The 17602-nt window shown below is 34.2% G+C and overlaps 1 long non-coding RNA gene across 1 annotated transcript; it reads left to right on the top strand.

Annotated features, from left to right (window-relative positions):
- The first annotated feature begins 4881 nt into the window (after positions 1 to 4881).
- On the top strand, positions 4882 to 5903 carry LOC123261314. Its single transcript, XR_006508655.1, has 3 exons — positions 4882 to 5209; positions 5285 to 5362; positions 5453 to 5903. It is a non-coding gene; the product is annotated as an uncharacterized LOC123261314 (long non-coding RNA).
- Positions 5904 to 17602: the final 11699 nt, after the last annotated feature.

Raw genomic sequence — 17602 nt, 5'->3', positions numbered from 1 at the left:
ACGCGAAAAAAACAGGTTCAAACTTGTCGGATGACGTAAAAAACATGATGTAATCGAGAGAGGAGAGGCTAAAAAACGTTAAAATTCAGAAAAAACTCTTACCCCACGTCGATAGATAAAGAAAATCTATTCGGTATCAAACCGACTGTCGATAACATAGATCACCAATTGACATCAAACTTACCTCAAATCGATAAATAAACTTCAATACCTCCATTTCATCCCACCAGAGCGGCGTAAGTATCGATCTTTCTCGCATATACTTATACCGCAAGTCATTTGAATATATATAAAATTCATCATCGCATCAAATAAGTGCATATCACACCAACACCAAAGCTGATACACACAGCCAAAAGGTATCAGCTCTGCTGTTGGGGTGGTAGCATTTTGACCTCAACGAAATCAATCAACAAATCGATGATAATCCCCCCAACAGTCGGTAAAAATCAATCACCAAATCGATGATAATCCCCCAACAGTCGGAAAAAAACCGACCAACAAATCGATGATAATCCCCCAACAGTCGGTAAAAATCAATCAGCAAATCGATGATAATCCCCCAACAGTCGGTAAAAACTAACCAACAAATCGATGATAATCCCCTAACAGTCGGTAAAAATCAATCACCAAATCGATGATAATCCCCCAAATAGTCGGTAAAAACCGACCAACAAATCGATGATAATCCCCTAACAGTCGGTAAGCAGAGCACAAAAACCCACCATCGGTATCGCAAAAACTCCACAAACAACCGTCGATAAGGCAGAAACCCAATGCCGGTACTGCAGAAATCTACTTTATCGGGGCATCAAACCGACCTTGTTTAGCTACTATTTATAAAATAAAAATCGTTACATTGAAAATGTCCATCAGTTATGTCGAACATAATTTTATCCCACACTTGCTTAGTCAGTTTAATAAGTGGAATTTATATGAATGTTGAATAAATATTTTTAATTTCTTTCGTTAGAAAAAATACTTGCATTTAATTATTTCTCTCTTTTCTACTGTGCCTATGCCAAAAAACTTATCTTAATTAATATTAAATGTATGTTAATTTTAAATGTTAAAAATATTTTCTGAAATTGATATTAATGGATTTATTTATAATATTATAATTTATTTATTTAATTCGAATAAAAATTAAAAAAAAAAAAAACGAACACACGATTGTATACATTCTGTCTCAAAATATGTATATATGAATGTGTGTGTGAGTGTCTGTAAGCTTTTGTTAGTGGCACGCGCCGCCGAGCTTTGGCATTTTTTTTTTTTTAAGAAAATTTAGCATTGAAAAAAAATCTATTTATGATACTAATGACATGCATAATGATAAAATCTTGAGATAAATGATTATATTCAGTATTGACAATAAAAATATAATATTTAAATATATATTTAAGGGTTTAGTTTTTCTAAATCAGATTAATTAAAGTTTTATATGAAATTTGTTTAATTAAATAAGATTTTTTATTTGGAATAAATCATCCTGTAAAATTGAAATATATAGACACCTTAAAATTTTTTTTTATCTTATAAAAGCAATGATTTTTAAGTGGAAAATTTTTGAGACGTGTACATTATTTTTATGTATATATATTGTTATTGAAATTTTTTTTCATACTTTAGTAGTTTATAATGAAAAAATTTACAAGATGCCTTTAAATTTAATTAATTTTATAAATAATAAAAGTGTTTATTTTAACGACTCACCAGACAATCGTAGTATGTTGCATTTCAGTTTAGTTTCACCGTCATCGTAACGAAATACCTGACATTTGGTTGTTGCATTATAATTTTCAAAATTTCCAATAAAGCATGTTTCTACAATCACCCTTCTATTTGAATCCCGAGGTAATTGTACCAATGCGTACTTCGTTTTTGTTATTAATTATTAAAATAAGTATAAATTTATCTCAATCAACAAACGCATAAAGACACAGAAATTAAACGCACACTAGACTGTAGACAACCGTATAATCACTGAATAGACACGCAACTGTACATGTCATCTCAACAGCGATCCTTTTCGGCCTACAACCCCTACTACAATAGTTTTAAACGCGATGTCACCCGACCTAGCAGGCTAACTGCAGACAAACGACCGTTAAAATTTAACAGTACTTAAAGCGTATACTATACGTTTGCTACTTTCATATATTCGTTATTTTCTCAGAATATAATTCTGTATTTATGTTCTGGTGTAACTGTCAGTTGTGTTAGATAACCACAATTATATAAATAAATTATTTGTAAATTTATTTAAAGTTTTTGCTATTCACTCAATATCTGTATATAGAATTTTTTTTTCGTTATTATTTATTTCGTTTGACGAAGCAAGTGTTCAATTAGTGGGTCTAAAAATTATTTATTTTTTGGCAGTGTGTAATTAATAGTGTATCATTTAATATTGTGATAGTTACATATAAGTTATATTATTAAATTTATAAATTACCTCGCATAGTTTGTAAATAATAAGTTATTATAACAGCTAGTCTGAAGAAAGGACTGAGATTTTCGCTGTTAATACTTATCTCGTTGATTTCGACAAAATTCAAATAGCATTTTTATTGTACTTGTCATGAGAGCGGAATATCCCTTCTGGAACTTCATCATTAATGTTTCTCACTACTATCACTAATATACTTTCTTTGTTTTGTGAGATATTGATATAATAATGTGACATTGAAAATATGAAGCGAGGTCCATATAAATCATACTTCGCTCGTGATGGTGACGGTGTTATGCCTCGATCTACTTTTTATGCAAAATTAGTGAAATGTCGACGTGACGTAAGTACTCTCTAAACTTGAATCAGTGAAATTTTCACTAATTCATTTAATGAAAAATATTTCACTGTAAAAATAGTGATTTCAACGGATCAATCAGTGAATTTTTTACTGATTTGTTTGGTAATCCAAATTTTCATTGATTTAATAGTGTTTTTCACGATTTTTCCGAGAAATCATCATACATAATATTAGTGACTTTTAAAATCACTGATTATGCAATGACTTCTATTAATCAACTAGTAAATTTATCATTTTAAACAGTGAAAATTCAACATATAAAGTTAGTAGCTTACAAAATCACTGTTTTATTGGTATTTTTTACTTTAAAACAGTTACATAGCATTAGCCAGGCTCACAACAAATTATTTTACAATTACTTCCGTAGCTTCTACAACGTAAATCAATAAAATATCTGCACGTGAATCTGTGATGTTATTTTTGAGTTTCATGTGAATAACACACCGTATAATTGCTGTGCAAAAAATTGTAAATAAATAAAAAAGAAAAATCGCCTTGAATGAAGATTAACAGCACATCAGGTAAATATGATTTTCTGCCCTCCGGCCGGAAAGTGGCAACTTTCTGGCCGCTGCGCTAAACAAAGTTGCCACATTCCGGCTACGTCGAGCAGAAAAATAGTATACACACCTTGGCCAGTAAATAAGAAAGCCTCAGGTCACATGTTTGTCAACCTCGGCTTCGCCTCGGCCAACAATTACATGTGATCTGAGACTTTTCTTATTTTACTGGCCTAGGTATGTAATATACTATTATAATAATAATAAGACAACAATATGTTTAATGAATTGTCTTACAATAATTACCAATATATGATTCGAAAAAAAACATTTGATATTTTAAACCAAAACTTTTATAACAACCTATTCTCGAGTTTAAATTTATATGAAAAACTACTTGTTTTTAAAGATAAAAATTTTATAAATAACTTCACCGAAAAAAAAAGTGGTTTTTGACAAACTTTACTTCCAAATCAGTGAAAGTTCGTTTAATATTTTGTCGTGTTTTTAAGAGCGCCACTTGAAATTCCGTGATCGGTCAGTGTGATTGGACTGCGATAAATTTGCTTAAAATTTTTTACATTTTTTGTCTAAAAACCGATAACATATTTTGTTTTGTTAATTTTTTAACAGCAAACATTGGATATCTTAAAATTTTTAATTCTAAATATTACATTTTAACTTATCGATATCGAATGGAATTCGTATTGTTGTTTTAACTTCAAAAAATTCTGTACATTGGTTAACTCTAAAGTTTTTATATTTTTAACATAATTAGTACCATTTTTAAGTCTTGAGGTAAAAAACAATTTATTTATTTAATTTTTTTATTGCTACATACATGATTAGAAGAATAAAAAAAAATTTTTATACATTCTCTTTCTACTAATAAAAAAAAAACAGTGAATTTTGACAAACTTCACTGTCAAACCAGTGAAAATTCGTTTAATATTTTGTCGTGTTTTTAAGAGCGCCACTTGAAATTCCGTGATCGGTCAGTGTGATTGGACTGCGATAAATTTGCTTAAAAATTTCTACATTTTTTGTTAAAAAACCAATAAAATATTTTCATTTATTAATTTTTTGACAACAAGTATTAGTTATCTTAAAATTTTAAGTTCTAATTATTATATATTAGCTTTTCAATATCAAGTGAAATTGACATTGTTGATCTAACCTTAAAAAATTATGAGTCTTGATTATCTCTGAATTTTTTATATTATCAACAATTCAACATAATTGGTACAATTTTAATGTCTTGAGGTAAAAAACAATTTATTGATCTTATTTTTTTATTTATTGCTATATATATTATTAGAAGAATAAAAAAAAAGTTTTAAATATTCTCTTTCTACTGAAGAAAACAGTGAATTTTGACAAACTTCACTGTCAAACCAGTGAAAATTCTTTTAATATTTTGTCGTGTTTTTAAGAGCGCCATTCGAAATTCCGTAATCAGTCAGTGTAATTGAAGTGCTATAAATTTAATTACAAATTTCTACATTATTTGTTAAAAAACCAATAAAATATTTTCATTTGTTAATTTTTTGACAGCGAGCATTATTTATCTTAAAATTTTAAGTTCTAATTATTACATTTTAGCGTTTCAATATCAAGTGAAATTCACATTGTTGATCTATCCTTAAAAAATTCTGAGTCTTGGTTAAGTCTGAAGTTTTTATATTTTTAATATAATTGGTACAATTTTAATGTCTTGATTTAATTTTTATAGATAATTTTCGAGCACTATTAATTCTTACGGAACTATTGCCCATAACAAACGCGGAAATTTCAAAAATAAAAAAAGCTGAACAAGTGAAAAAAGATCAACAGAAGAAAAATGATCAAGAAAATGAAAAAAATAAAAAAGTCGGACAAGGAAAAGGAAAAAAACGAGTAAATATTTGTTAATTTATTTTTAATCTTATTACAGTGTTTGTCTCATTTGAATAAATGGTAAAATTTTTCTAGAAATACGATGAAATAGAAAATGACACTCCAATTATGAAAAAAGTGTTTCCGAATAATGAACTCGTCAAACTTGTATCAGTAGGTTTTTTCTTATGTACATATAATCTTAATTTGAATATATTTTATATTTATATAGATTTAATTTTAATTGCGATTTTTATCATTTAGGAAGGACAAATGTTGAAGATTTTGCAAAACAACTTCGACAACAGTCGAAAAAAGCTATACAGCCTTATTTGATTACTCATTCGGGTCAATCAGTAGACAAAACTTTTATACAAGGAGATGGGTGGTTTATTGGCGTCCATCCTGCTAGTAAACCTATCACTTCATTTGACCTTCTCTACAAGACATATTATATGTTGAATGTCGAATATCCCGAAAAATTAAAAAATTTTTACAATTTCATCGACTATTACATTTCCCAAATGAAAGTTAACCCAAAAAGTATGGTGTCCTCTTTACATACGAATATTGTTAATTTCAAGATCGACACTAATGACAAGAGTTACAACAGTAACAAAAATAACAATAGTCAGCATTTGTCTGAGGATGATGTTTCGGACTAAAAATTTTTCTTCATTACTACTTATTTCTACTTTTTACTTATTACCTATTACTACACTTTACTTTCTTATTGTTTTTAAAAACAAGTTTTATAACGAAAAGAAAACTTTTTTGAATTTTTATTGAAATTATTATAATTACTTAAACAAGTTTTTTTATTTAGCACTTTTACTGATTTATTAATTAATAAGTAATGACATTACTTTTTACTTACCCATTATTTTACTTTTAGTGTTTGTAATAATCTAAAGATTATCAAAAGTGTGTTTTCTTCTATGTTGTAGACGTAAATATTTATGGTTAAAACTTTGAATTTAAGAAAAATATTATATTATTGTTTGTAAACAAAATTATCTTCTATTGTGTTTTATTATGATATAAATTATTACTTTGTAATAACTTTGATTACTTAATTATTCTTCCACATTTATTAGATTTTATTTATTTCAGAAAAATTTACTGGTTTACCTTGTAGAATTCTCATGAAGCAAAATAGTGAATTTCACGAATTCTATTAGAACTTCTTATCACTAGTGATTGCAGTGAATTTCACTGACTCGAATAGTATTTTTATCACTAATGATTACAGTGATTGTCACTAATTTTATAAATACATCATATCACTAGTCATTGCAGTGGATTTCACTGATTTAAATAGAGTAGTTATTAGTACCAATAATTACAGTAATTTCTATTATTTGTATTAGTAATTCTTATCACCAATGATTGCAGTGAGTTTCACTTGTTTAAACAGTAATTTTCACTATCAATAATTACAGTGAAATTTACTAATTCTGTGAGAATTTTTTACCACTAATTTAAACAGGGGAGTTCACTGTTTAAATTAGTGATGTTATGAATTCACTAGGTGAAATAGTCAAAATTCACTGATTCCAAGTGATATACTTATAACTGTGCAAAACAGTGCATACCCGAGAAAAAATGTTTCTATATAATTATATATAATTGTATATAATCATATATGATTATATATGGAATCACATATATAATTATATACAATTATATATGATCATACATAATTATATATAATCATACATGATTATATATGGAATTGTATATGAGGTTATATATAATCATATATAATTATATATGACTATATATGGAGCAATATACAACCATTCACGATTATATATAGTTCCATATCTATATATATATAAGCGAAATACCACTCACTCATCACGAGATCTCCGAAACTATTCGCCCGATTGACTTGAAATTTAGCATAGTTACTCCATTCGTGATGTAGACGCTCACTAAGAACGGATTTTACGCAATTCCTAGCCAAAATGAATTTTTCGTCTACCATCACATATGCCCTCCCTCCCTCCCTCTCATTCTTCTCCTCCCTCCCGTGCCCTATAATCTTTCCCCTTCCCTATATCTCTCTTTTGGGAGCGAAATATCATTTTGACCCTCTAATCTAAGAAACCATCAGTGGCACCCGTAAATTATCGAACTCAACCCCCCTACAACCACCCACGCTAATCAACCTTTGCCATGGTTACCATTGTCATGGTTATCGTTGCCATGGTTACCGTTGCTATGGTTACCGTTGCCGTGGTTACCGTTGCCATGGTTACCGTTACCATGGTTGCCGTTACCATGGTTACCGTTATCATGGTTACCGTTGCTATAATAACTGTCAAAATGATTGATTTTAAATTTTATCGATTGACTGTTGGGACAGTAGGAATTCATAATCATACGTTTTTTAAGAAAGAATAGCTAAATCATTAATAACTGAAATAACTTATATGTATTGAATAATCATGAAGGATGAACTCGATTATATCATAACACAGATAAATTAAACATAAATATTATCAAGTTGATATTGTTAAATGATTATACTGATTTTAATGATTAAAATTAAAATGGTAAATTGTGTCTGATGCGTCTTCTAAAATTTTACAACGATATCGTTAAATTATTATAAAAACGGTCGATTTAAGATAATTTCTAATAAAATGAGTAATAATAAATATATTTTTAATACCACTTAATTTGTTATGAATTTATTAATAACTAGCTGATACCCGCCCGCTTCGATAGGAATACAATAAATTTTTATGGTGTAACCTAGATGAAAAATATAAACAAAATGGTTAATTTCAAAAGATAATGAATATAAATTTTGAATTAGAGAAAAGTGATTGTTTGTGATGACCGGTGTTAGCGAGTATTAAATATATGAGAAAAGTATTTTATTATTAACATTTTTTAAAATTAAAAAATTATTGACATTTTTAAAATTAAATAATACTATGAAGCGGAAAAGAATAGGAGTTACGGATAATTATTACGTGAATCGTTCCAACATTCACGTAACAGAATAATTGAGGAGGAAGAGATTGAGAAAGAAATAGGAAGGACCTTCTTAATAAGAGTTTACAGAATATGCGAGAAAAAATTCAGATAGCTCGGACAGGGATTCGAACCCAGAACCTTCCGGTGACATGTCGGCTACTCTACCATTTGACCTATCCGGTCTAGACTAAATGTTTAGGATAACATTATTATAATGGGAACGCATCTCACTACACAGTACGTCATGGGTGATGCGGAAATCTGTCTAATGACAGATTTACTGACTAACTGACCCATTGATTGATTGATTATTAATAATAAAATACTTTTCTCATATATTTAATACTCGCTAACACCGGTTATCATAAACAATCACTTTTCTCTAATTCAAAATTTATATTAATTATCTTTTTGAAATTAATCATTTTGTTTATATTTTTCATCTAGGTTACAACATAAAATTTTATTGTATGCCCAGCGAAGCGGGTGGGTATCAGCTAGTACAATTATATATAAGTATATAGAATTATATATAATCATACATGATTATATATGGAATTGTATATGAGGTTATATATAATTATATATGACTATATATGGAGCAATATACAACCATGCACGATTATATATAGTTCCATATACAATTATATATAAGTATATAGAATTATATATAATCATACATGATTATATATGGAATTATATATGAGGTTATATATAATCATATATAATTATATATGACTATATATGGAGCAATATACAACCATGCACGATTATATATAGTTCCATATACAATTATATATAAGTATATAGAATTATATATAATCATACATGATTATATATGGAATTGTATATGAGGTTATATATAATCATATATAATTATATATGACTATATATGGAGCAATATACAGCCATGCAAGATTGTATATAGTCCCATATATAATTATATATAAGTATATATAATTATATATGCTTATATATAATTAACAGACATAAAAATTTTTTCTTTGAAAAAAAATTTTTTTTTTGGTAATCACAAAAAGTGTAAAATGATGTTTATAATTACGTTTAAATAATTCTGAAATACAAAATTTGTCATATTTCCTATGAGATGTTTTGGTCTGCTCTGCTATTACCTAATAGTAAAATCATTATTTATTTTATTATTTAAATAAGTGTTATATTATAATGAAATTCGGTAAAATAAATAAATTATGAATAATGACTATCCAAATATATATTAAAATCAATTTTTATATCCCATTTATGATAAACTCATATGATACATTATGTAGATCATAGAATCATTATTATCTAAGACAGCAGCACAGCAGACACTTCAAGACGCACGGAGATCACCAAAGTTAAGCAGCATTGAGCAGGGTTAATAGTTGGATGGGTGACCGCTGGTATTATAGCTATAAAACTATATCTAGATATTTTTTTTTGCATTTTAATTAGTTACACAGAATTGCGTAGGACCATATTAAATATTCTATCCATAAAATTAACCCAATAATTAATTAGATGTAATAAATATATAATTAAATATTGTTATATATAATTATATATAGTTATATATAATTAGATATGATTATATTTGGCCATTTTTCATATATAATCATACATAACCAATTTATATATAAATATATATAATTATATATAAATATTTTTTCTCGGGTATGCACTGTGAACCAGTGAAAATCCACTATTTCATTTTTAGAGAGTATATATTATAATCTATCTTGAAGAAATTAGTATAAAAAATTCGGGTAATTATTAACAAGTGTGGACCCCACCATTTTAATTTTCATTTTTTTTCAATGAAGTTTCTGTTTGATTTTATTCAAATAGAAATTTTATCATAATTTTAATAATTTTAAAAATTTATTTTTTAGAAAATTGTGATATTCAACTTTTTTTTCTTAAATGGTTCATTTTTTTATCTACTTTGAAAAAAATATATGTATCAAAAACATCAAAAAAAGATAAAATAGAAATATTATCCAAAAACATGAAAGCCAAAATTTTTTCCAACTTTTGAAGGTAAAAAAGCTATATAAATCTTTTTTTGTCTTTCTCGACATTTTTTCATCAGAAATGTTCTGTAAAAACAAGCAGAATCAAAAAAAATTAAAAAATGTTAATTTTTCACCTAGATGTGGCCAAAATAGAGTGGACTTCACTTATTCATCATTACCAAAATTTTACAAAACATATTCGCTTTAGGTAAAAGCATCATTATGGACACTATAAGACTGTGAATAAACTATTTGCAGATAATAATATTTTTCTTGCCGTAAATAGGTCATACCTCAAGATGAAGTTAACTTATTTTTCTATTATAAAATATTAAAAATTGTTATGGAATTATGACTATTATTAATATAATTTATTAATAAAATCATAAAATAATACAAGTTGTCTGTGATGAGGGCTTTTATAATAGTTCAAAAAAATTTTCTTGATTATTTCCACCGAGAAATAATAAACTCTTATGTGGAATTAAACTTTTTTTCAAGAAATTGATTAGTCGAAAATTTTCGAAGTCATACTATTTTTTATCTCATTATTATTTAAATCTTTTGAAAATAGTTTTTTTTTTAATGAAAAAAAATAAACTCAGATAAAAAACATCGTTGTTTTTTTTTATTGTACTAATAATTTTTAATTATCATATGTCATGAAAGTATATCTTTATTCCAAACATATCGTAGATCAAGACAAATACAGTTTAAATTCTTATATCAAGAAGATACAAATTTTTCAATAGTCTTTTTTATTCTTAACGATAAACTCAAAGTGTAAAGGATATAGTGCATGAAACAGACCATTGTTAGGATTTTAACCAAGTAAATGATTAATTTTCGAACATGATTATTTCTTTTAATAATTATTTTTTTTTTTTAATAAAATCATTGAAACGATAGCAGTGCAATCTTTTCTTTTTTTTTAACTTCCCGCCAAGAAAATCGAAGATTTTCAAAAATCGGAGTTATTGTTTTTACCCCGTTTTGCAAAAATCGTGTTTTCATCAGATCTCAACGTTTTAAGGTCACAGGAAGCGTCCCTGTATTCCCGCGATGTTGTCACTATGTCGTGTGTGTGTGTGTGTGTGTGTGTGTGTGTGTGTGTGTGTGTTTTTTTTTTTTTTTTTTTTTTTTCTATAGAGGAGGTAAAATACGTTTACGTATGCCAGGACTTGGTGTCGTTGCCAGGACTAGGTGTTGGTGCCTGGGTATGTTGGACTCAGAAGTCAATATTATTTTGCAACAATACCGACTAAACATCCTCCTCTCTCGTTTCCCTATAGATGTTACAGGGAAGACTGGATCAGGACCGCGTTAGAATTACTTCAATCCAGTCCATGTTGTGCCTCACGACACCTACTTCTTGTTATTACTGGTTTCTAATCCCTTTCTGCGATTTTTTCTTTCAAGAGACGCTGCGCGTAGGCTACTACAGCTGTCCAGTTTTCTTCTTTTTTGATCATGCAGGTTACCAAGCTCTCAGAGGAGAGCGTGGTGCCCATTGTTTCTTCGGTGCAGATTCTATCGTCCTTCCATCGATCACACTCGAAAAACGTGTGCTCGGCGTTGTCAATTTTGTCTGGACAGTAATTGCACGTTGGTGTGCTGTGCAAACCCATCTTGAATAGATAGGCATTGAACTGCCCATGTCCCGTCAGTAGCTGGGTCAGAAAGAAGTCCGTGTCCCCGTGCTTCCGAGAAAGCCAGACGTTGATGTTTGGGATCAGTCGCGCTGTCCATCTGCCTGTCTCTCCCGACGTCCATCGGTCCTGCCACTCTTGCTGCGTTTCCGTTTTTATCCTCGTTCTTGCCTCCTTCATGTTTTCGCCACCGATTTTAGCGTCGTAGAGTCTTGCTCTCTCGAACGCTAATAGGTCGATGGGCGCAGCTCCCGCAATGACCAATACAGCCGCTTCGGAAACCGTGCGGTAGGCGCAGGCAACTCTGAGAGCACCTCGCCGCTGCACTGCTGCCATTTTCCGCCGATAGGTTTTCTGCTTTAATATATCTGCCCATATTTCCGCTCCATAAAGCAGTACCGAATGGACTGCTTCCAGAAGGACTCTCCTCTTTTTGGTTCTTGGTCCCATAGTATTTGTCATAATTCTTGCTAGGCTAGACACTGTCTTGCTGGCTTTCTAGCATGCACTATCGAGGTGTTCGCGAAAAGATAGTTTCTCGTCTATCATTACCCCCAGATAGCGCAGGGCCCTTGTTGACGTTAGCGTTATTCCTCCCATGTCCACAGCAAATGGTTTTGGGAACCATTTTTGGCGAGTCAGAACAACCATCTCGGTTTTGTGTTTTGCGAGTTTCAGGTGGTGTTTATCGAGCCAAGTCTCGACAGCATCAATGGTTTCCCGAACGAATAGTTCGGCCTCCTCTACGCTGTCTACTATTATCGTGGCCGCGACGTCGTCTGCAAAGCCCGTTAGCTCGACTTGCTTTGGCAACGGGATTTCCAGAAGCTCATCGTAGTCCGCGTTCCATAGATCGGGCCCCATTATTGAGCCTTGCGGCACGCCAGCCGTTATGGCGTATTCTTGTGGACCTTCCGTGGTTTCTGCTATCAGCTTTCTCTCGTCAAGGTAGTTGTCGACTAGTACCAGATTCTCCGGCTCCACGTCAAATCTGTGCTCCAGGGCGTCCAAAATATCTCTCCAATTTGCGCTGTTAAAGGCATTTCTAATGTCTAGCGTGAGGACAAGACACACCTTGCGGGCTTTGAGGGTACCAGTCCATGCTTCTCTCGCTGTCGCTACGACTTTTTGGATCGCGCCGACTGTTGAACGTCTTTTCCGGAAGCCATGTTGGTTTGCGGCAAAACCTCCAGCACGGTCTATGTCGTTGCGAAGTCTCCCTTGTATGAGCTTCTCGAGCAGTTTTCCAGCAATGTCCAGCATACAGAGTGGTCTAAACGATGAAGGTGTTATGGGGGTTCCCTTACCTTTGTCTAAGAGAACCAATCTCTGCCGTTTCCAGACCACGGGAAACGTGCCAGTTGCCAAGCATGCGTTGTAGGTGTTCAGGAGTATGTCTGGGTATTCCAGGGCTACAGTTTTGATCACCGATGCCGGGATGCCATCAGGTCCTGGTGCCTTTCCTGTTTTGAGTGACTTAGCCGCGTCTTGTAATTCCTTAGTTGTGAAGGGTGTTACTTCGCTATTCTTAGTGTAGTGTTTCTTCTCCCGCGGTGGGTGTTTGGGGAAAAGCTCCGTTACAATGCTCTCCATCAAGGCAGGAGACTTCGGCGCCTCTGGTGAAGCCTTTCCAAGTCGTTTGGCGACAATTTGGTAGGCTTTACCCCAGAGGTCATTATCGAGATCGTTGCAGATCTCTTTCCACAGTTTCGCTTTACTTGCTTTGATGGCTCGATTTAGCGTCTTTTTGGCCTGCTTGTACTCTTTTGAATACAAGTCCTGGCTTGGGGAGCGTTTCGCAGCTCTCGTTGCTCGGCGACGTAGCTGATGGCATATTTTGCGAAGTTCTGCTATGTCTGCTGACCACCAGTACGCCGGCCTGTGGAAGCTCTGGTTTTTCAGCCGCGGCATAGAGGCATCACATGCGGCAGTAATTTCCTTCATCGTGTTTAGCACTGCCTTTTCCGTCTCGCTGCAGGTATCCGGTGTCGGGTTGTTCTGGAAGATAGACCAGCTTCGTGCGAGTGAAGCTTGCAATGCCTCTGGATCAAGCCTTTTGGCATTCCACTTCCGCTTAGAAACGTCGCGTTGTGAAACCGGAGCAAATGCCAATCCAACGCTGAATGTCACAAACTGGTGATCACTGCCACTGTATTCTTCGGATACTGTCCAGTCTTCAATCATGTTGGCAGTCCTTGGAGTCACCAATGAGATGTCGAGGATGGATTCTTGGTACCCTCGTCTTCTAAAGGTCGTGGTGCTCCCGGTGTTCAGCACTATGAGGTCGAGTCTAGCCACGACGTCAGCGACCTCGTTTCCTCTGGTGTCGGAGAAAGCAGCGCCCCACTCAGCCGATTTAGCGTTGAAGTCTCCGGCTACGATAACTTCGCCGTCGAACTTAGTGACCGCATCTTCTATATTTGCGAGTTTCTGTCGGAACACACTAATCCCTTCGTTAGGTGAGAGATAGACGCTCATGAAGTAGGTTGTGGGGGTGTGAATCCAGACAAAACCTGCTCCACCTCCGCTGTTGTTGACGGTAACGTTCTTTGTGTTCACAATCCAAATTGCTGCCGTGCCCGTTTCGTCTGCGAACCATGTTTTACCTTCGATGTTTAGATATTGCTCGCAGATAAAGCAGACGTCAATTTTATCTTCGAAAACACGCTGGCGCAGCAGGTTTTGCGCCAAGGCGCACCTATTCAGGTTGCCTTGTAGTATGCGTGTCATTTCTGATCTTTCGTGGCTTCTGCAAGTGCTTTGCGGAATGCCTTACACGCTCCAGTGCCAGAAATATGGCATAGACTATCCTGGGCATCTTTGTCCGAAGCACAAAGGAAGCATTTTAACTTCTCCGAGCAGTTTACGGCCTTGTGGTTCTCTCCGCCACATTTGTAGCAGCACCTGCTTCTGTCTGGTCCCGCACACTGACGTGTTTGGTGTCCATAACCAAGACATTTAAAACAACGTGTTACTTTTTCTACTGGGTGTATACGACAGTTCACCAAACCGATCCGTATACGGAACTTGTCAAGGGCCTTAATCGCACTGGGCTCGTCTAGTTCGCAGAAGGCTGCCCGATTACCTCGTGGTGTGGGTTTTGTCAAATTTACCCGTTTGACCTCCAGGTTGTCAGTGAATTCACGTTTGAGTGCTTCACGGACTTCGCTCTCGGTACAGATTTCATCTAAGTCGAGGATCTCGATCGTTGTTGTTGGTGTTAGCGTCTTGACTGTGCCGATGTTTGCAGTGGCTGCCCTTACTGCATCGGTGAATGCCTTGCTGTCTTCGGTCTTTCGAGCCATTTCAAGGAGAACGCCTCCGTGTTTCGTCTTTTTAATAGACCTTATGTCTACGCCCGTCTCGACAGGGCTTACCTTGGCCTTGATTTCCTTCAGGAGATCGGCGTATGTTCGCCCTTCAGCTGGTTGGACTAGGACAGCTTTAGTTCTTGTCTTCTTCCTCCTTGGTTTCTTGGAGCCAACGCTGTTTGGCTGGTCTTGGGCTGTAGCAGCTTGAGTCACTGGCTCCTGTTCTTCCTTTTTCGTGTTTTGCCGAGTCACTTTGGTCCAGGTATCATCCCGGGCTGTCTTTTTCTGTGCTGGCTTGTCAATATCTGAGGAAGGGCTGGGCGTGGACAGCGGCCTCTTCTTGTTGCCATCTCCTTGCTGTGGTAATTTCTTAGGAGTGATCAGAGGTGGCTGTGATTTTTTGTTCAGACTCGGAGATGTTTGAGTCGTTGACGCCGACTTCGTTGGTGATTTGTTGGCCAGCCTATATGCCGTACTAATAGACGAAACCAATTTTCTGATCTCATGGTGGAGATTCTTTTTGTCTTTTATGAAGTTGGCTAACTCATCAATCTTGTTGCCGAGCCTCTCCATTGGTGACTGTTGGCCGGTGACGGTCGGTAGAGAGTTCATTCTTCCTCGGTGGGTTTGATTAGTGACAGGAGCGAAAGGTCCTCCACTTTTTGAAGGAACGTTGCTCAGCTGTCCGTTCTCTGCCATCTGGGCTGATTTCGTACTCCCTGTAACCTTGCTAGCATTGCTAGACAGCAGAGCCATGGGGTCTACTCCACTGTTCAAACGGTCGCTTGATAACGACGAGTTTAGGCCCGTTTGCACGCCTTCCCTTGCCGGCACTGAGGTATCCATCCTCTGTACTGTAAACGATGTTTGAAAATCTTCTGACATTTCCATATCGTTGTTTGGTGTTGTTCATTTGGCACTACCCGGAGAGCACGTGTAGGGTTTAAAAGCAGAACCTACGGACGCGAACAACGCTACCCTCCGTGTGTGTGTGTGTGTTTTTTTTTTTTTTTTTTTTTTTTTTAAGGGGGGAATCCTTTTTACGGATTCTAGGCATAGTTGTTTGGCCTGGATATGTAGCGCCTCTACCCACTAAACCCTAAACCCCTTTTCCTCTTTCCCCTAATCCATCATGGAAACCGCCGTTAGGCATTACTTCGTGAGGAGAGGATCTAGCTACTGCTCTTTCTTCTGGTAGCTAAGGTGTTATTTTACCTTTCTTCTAGTTGTTGTCATTTGCTCTTCTTCTTTCGATGGAACACAAGTCTATAAGGACTTCTGTTGCAAATGTGCTGATGGCGTTCCAGGAGGCTCTTGATGACAACATTGCTTCTACTATTGTCTCTGGTTGGATTTTCTTCTTTAGGATCATCTCCAGCTCATCTCGCTGTGGGTAAAATCGTGGGCACTCAAAGAAAACGTGCTCCGCGTCTTCATTGATTCCTGGGCAGGACGGGCACTCCGGTGAATCATCATGCTTGAAGCGGTGAAGATACTTCCAAAAACATCCATGTCCTGACAACAACTGCGTTAGATAGTAATTGACCTCGCCATGACTTCGGTTTGGCCAAACGTCGATCTTCGGTATGAGACGGTGTGTCCATCTCCCTGTTGTCGCGGCGTCCCACTGCGATTGCCATCGTGCGATGCTGTTCTGCCGTTCTTCAGCTCTGAGTTCCTCGGCACTTTGTGTGGTTGTCCTCTTTCGTTGGTAAAGGTTCGTCTTTCCTCACAAGGAAACTCTCTCCGGTGTCCCCCTCCGATTTTGATGAAACTGAGATATGTTATTCTCCGTCGAAATCTAAGAGACACGTATTTTTTTTTATCTGCGGAAAAACATTTCTAGGGGGTGAAACTACCCCTCAAAAGTTAGCCTCCAAAGGGGTGTTTTTCAAGTTTCGCATACGTGCAGTTTAAATAATCGAATGGGACCAATTGCATAATTTTCAGGGTGGAAAATCATGAAAAATGCTTTTAGTTTTATAATAAAACAATGGATAGAACAAAAGTTATGAGGGTTGAAAATCACAAAACTTTTATAAAAAAAAAACTATTCGATGGATTTTAATGAAACCAACGGCAATCGGAAGAGGAAAAAAAAGTAGAGAATACGTCTTTCGGGGTTTTTCCGAAAAATTAAGTTTAGGGGGTGAACATCCCTTAAGCATATCTACATTGACCACCAAGAAAATATCGTTTTTTATATTAATTTCGATATGAATTCATCAATAATAATTTGTTCGTACATTTCTAGCATTTAGAAAATAATAATAATATTATATCTTAATATTTTACTTACTTGTTTACTTCTCATCCCAAACTTTATTTTGTGTATCGGGACATCAAATATTATAAATGTCATGTAATGTGAATCTGTTTTGGAAAAAAAAGAAAAAATGCTTACAATATATGCTTTACTATAATCAAATTAAATTTAAAAATAAT

Source organism: Cotesia glomerata, linkage group LG3, assembly GCF_020080835.1.
Source record: "Cotesia glomerata isolate CgM1 linkage group LG3, MPM_Cglom_v2.3, whole genome shotgun sequence".
Lineage (NCBI taxonomy): Eukaryota > Metazoa > Arthropoda > Insecta > Hymenoptera > Braconidae > Cotesia > Cotesia glomerata.
Note: the sequence above shows the minus strand (reverse complement) of the source record. Positions and strands in the feature narration are given on the sequence as shown.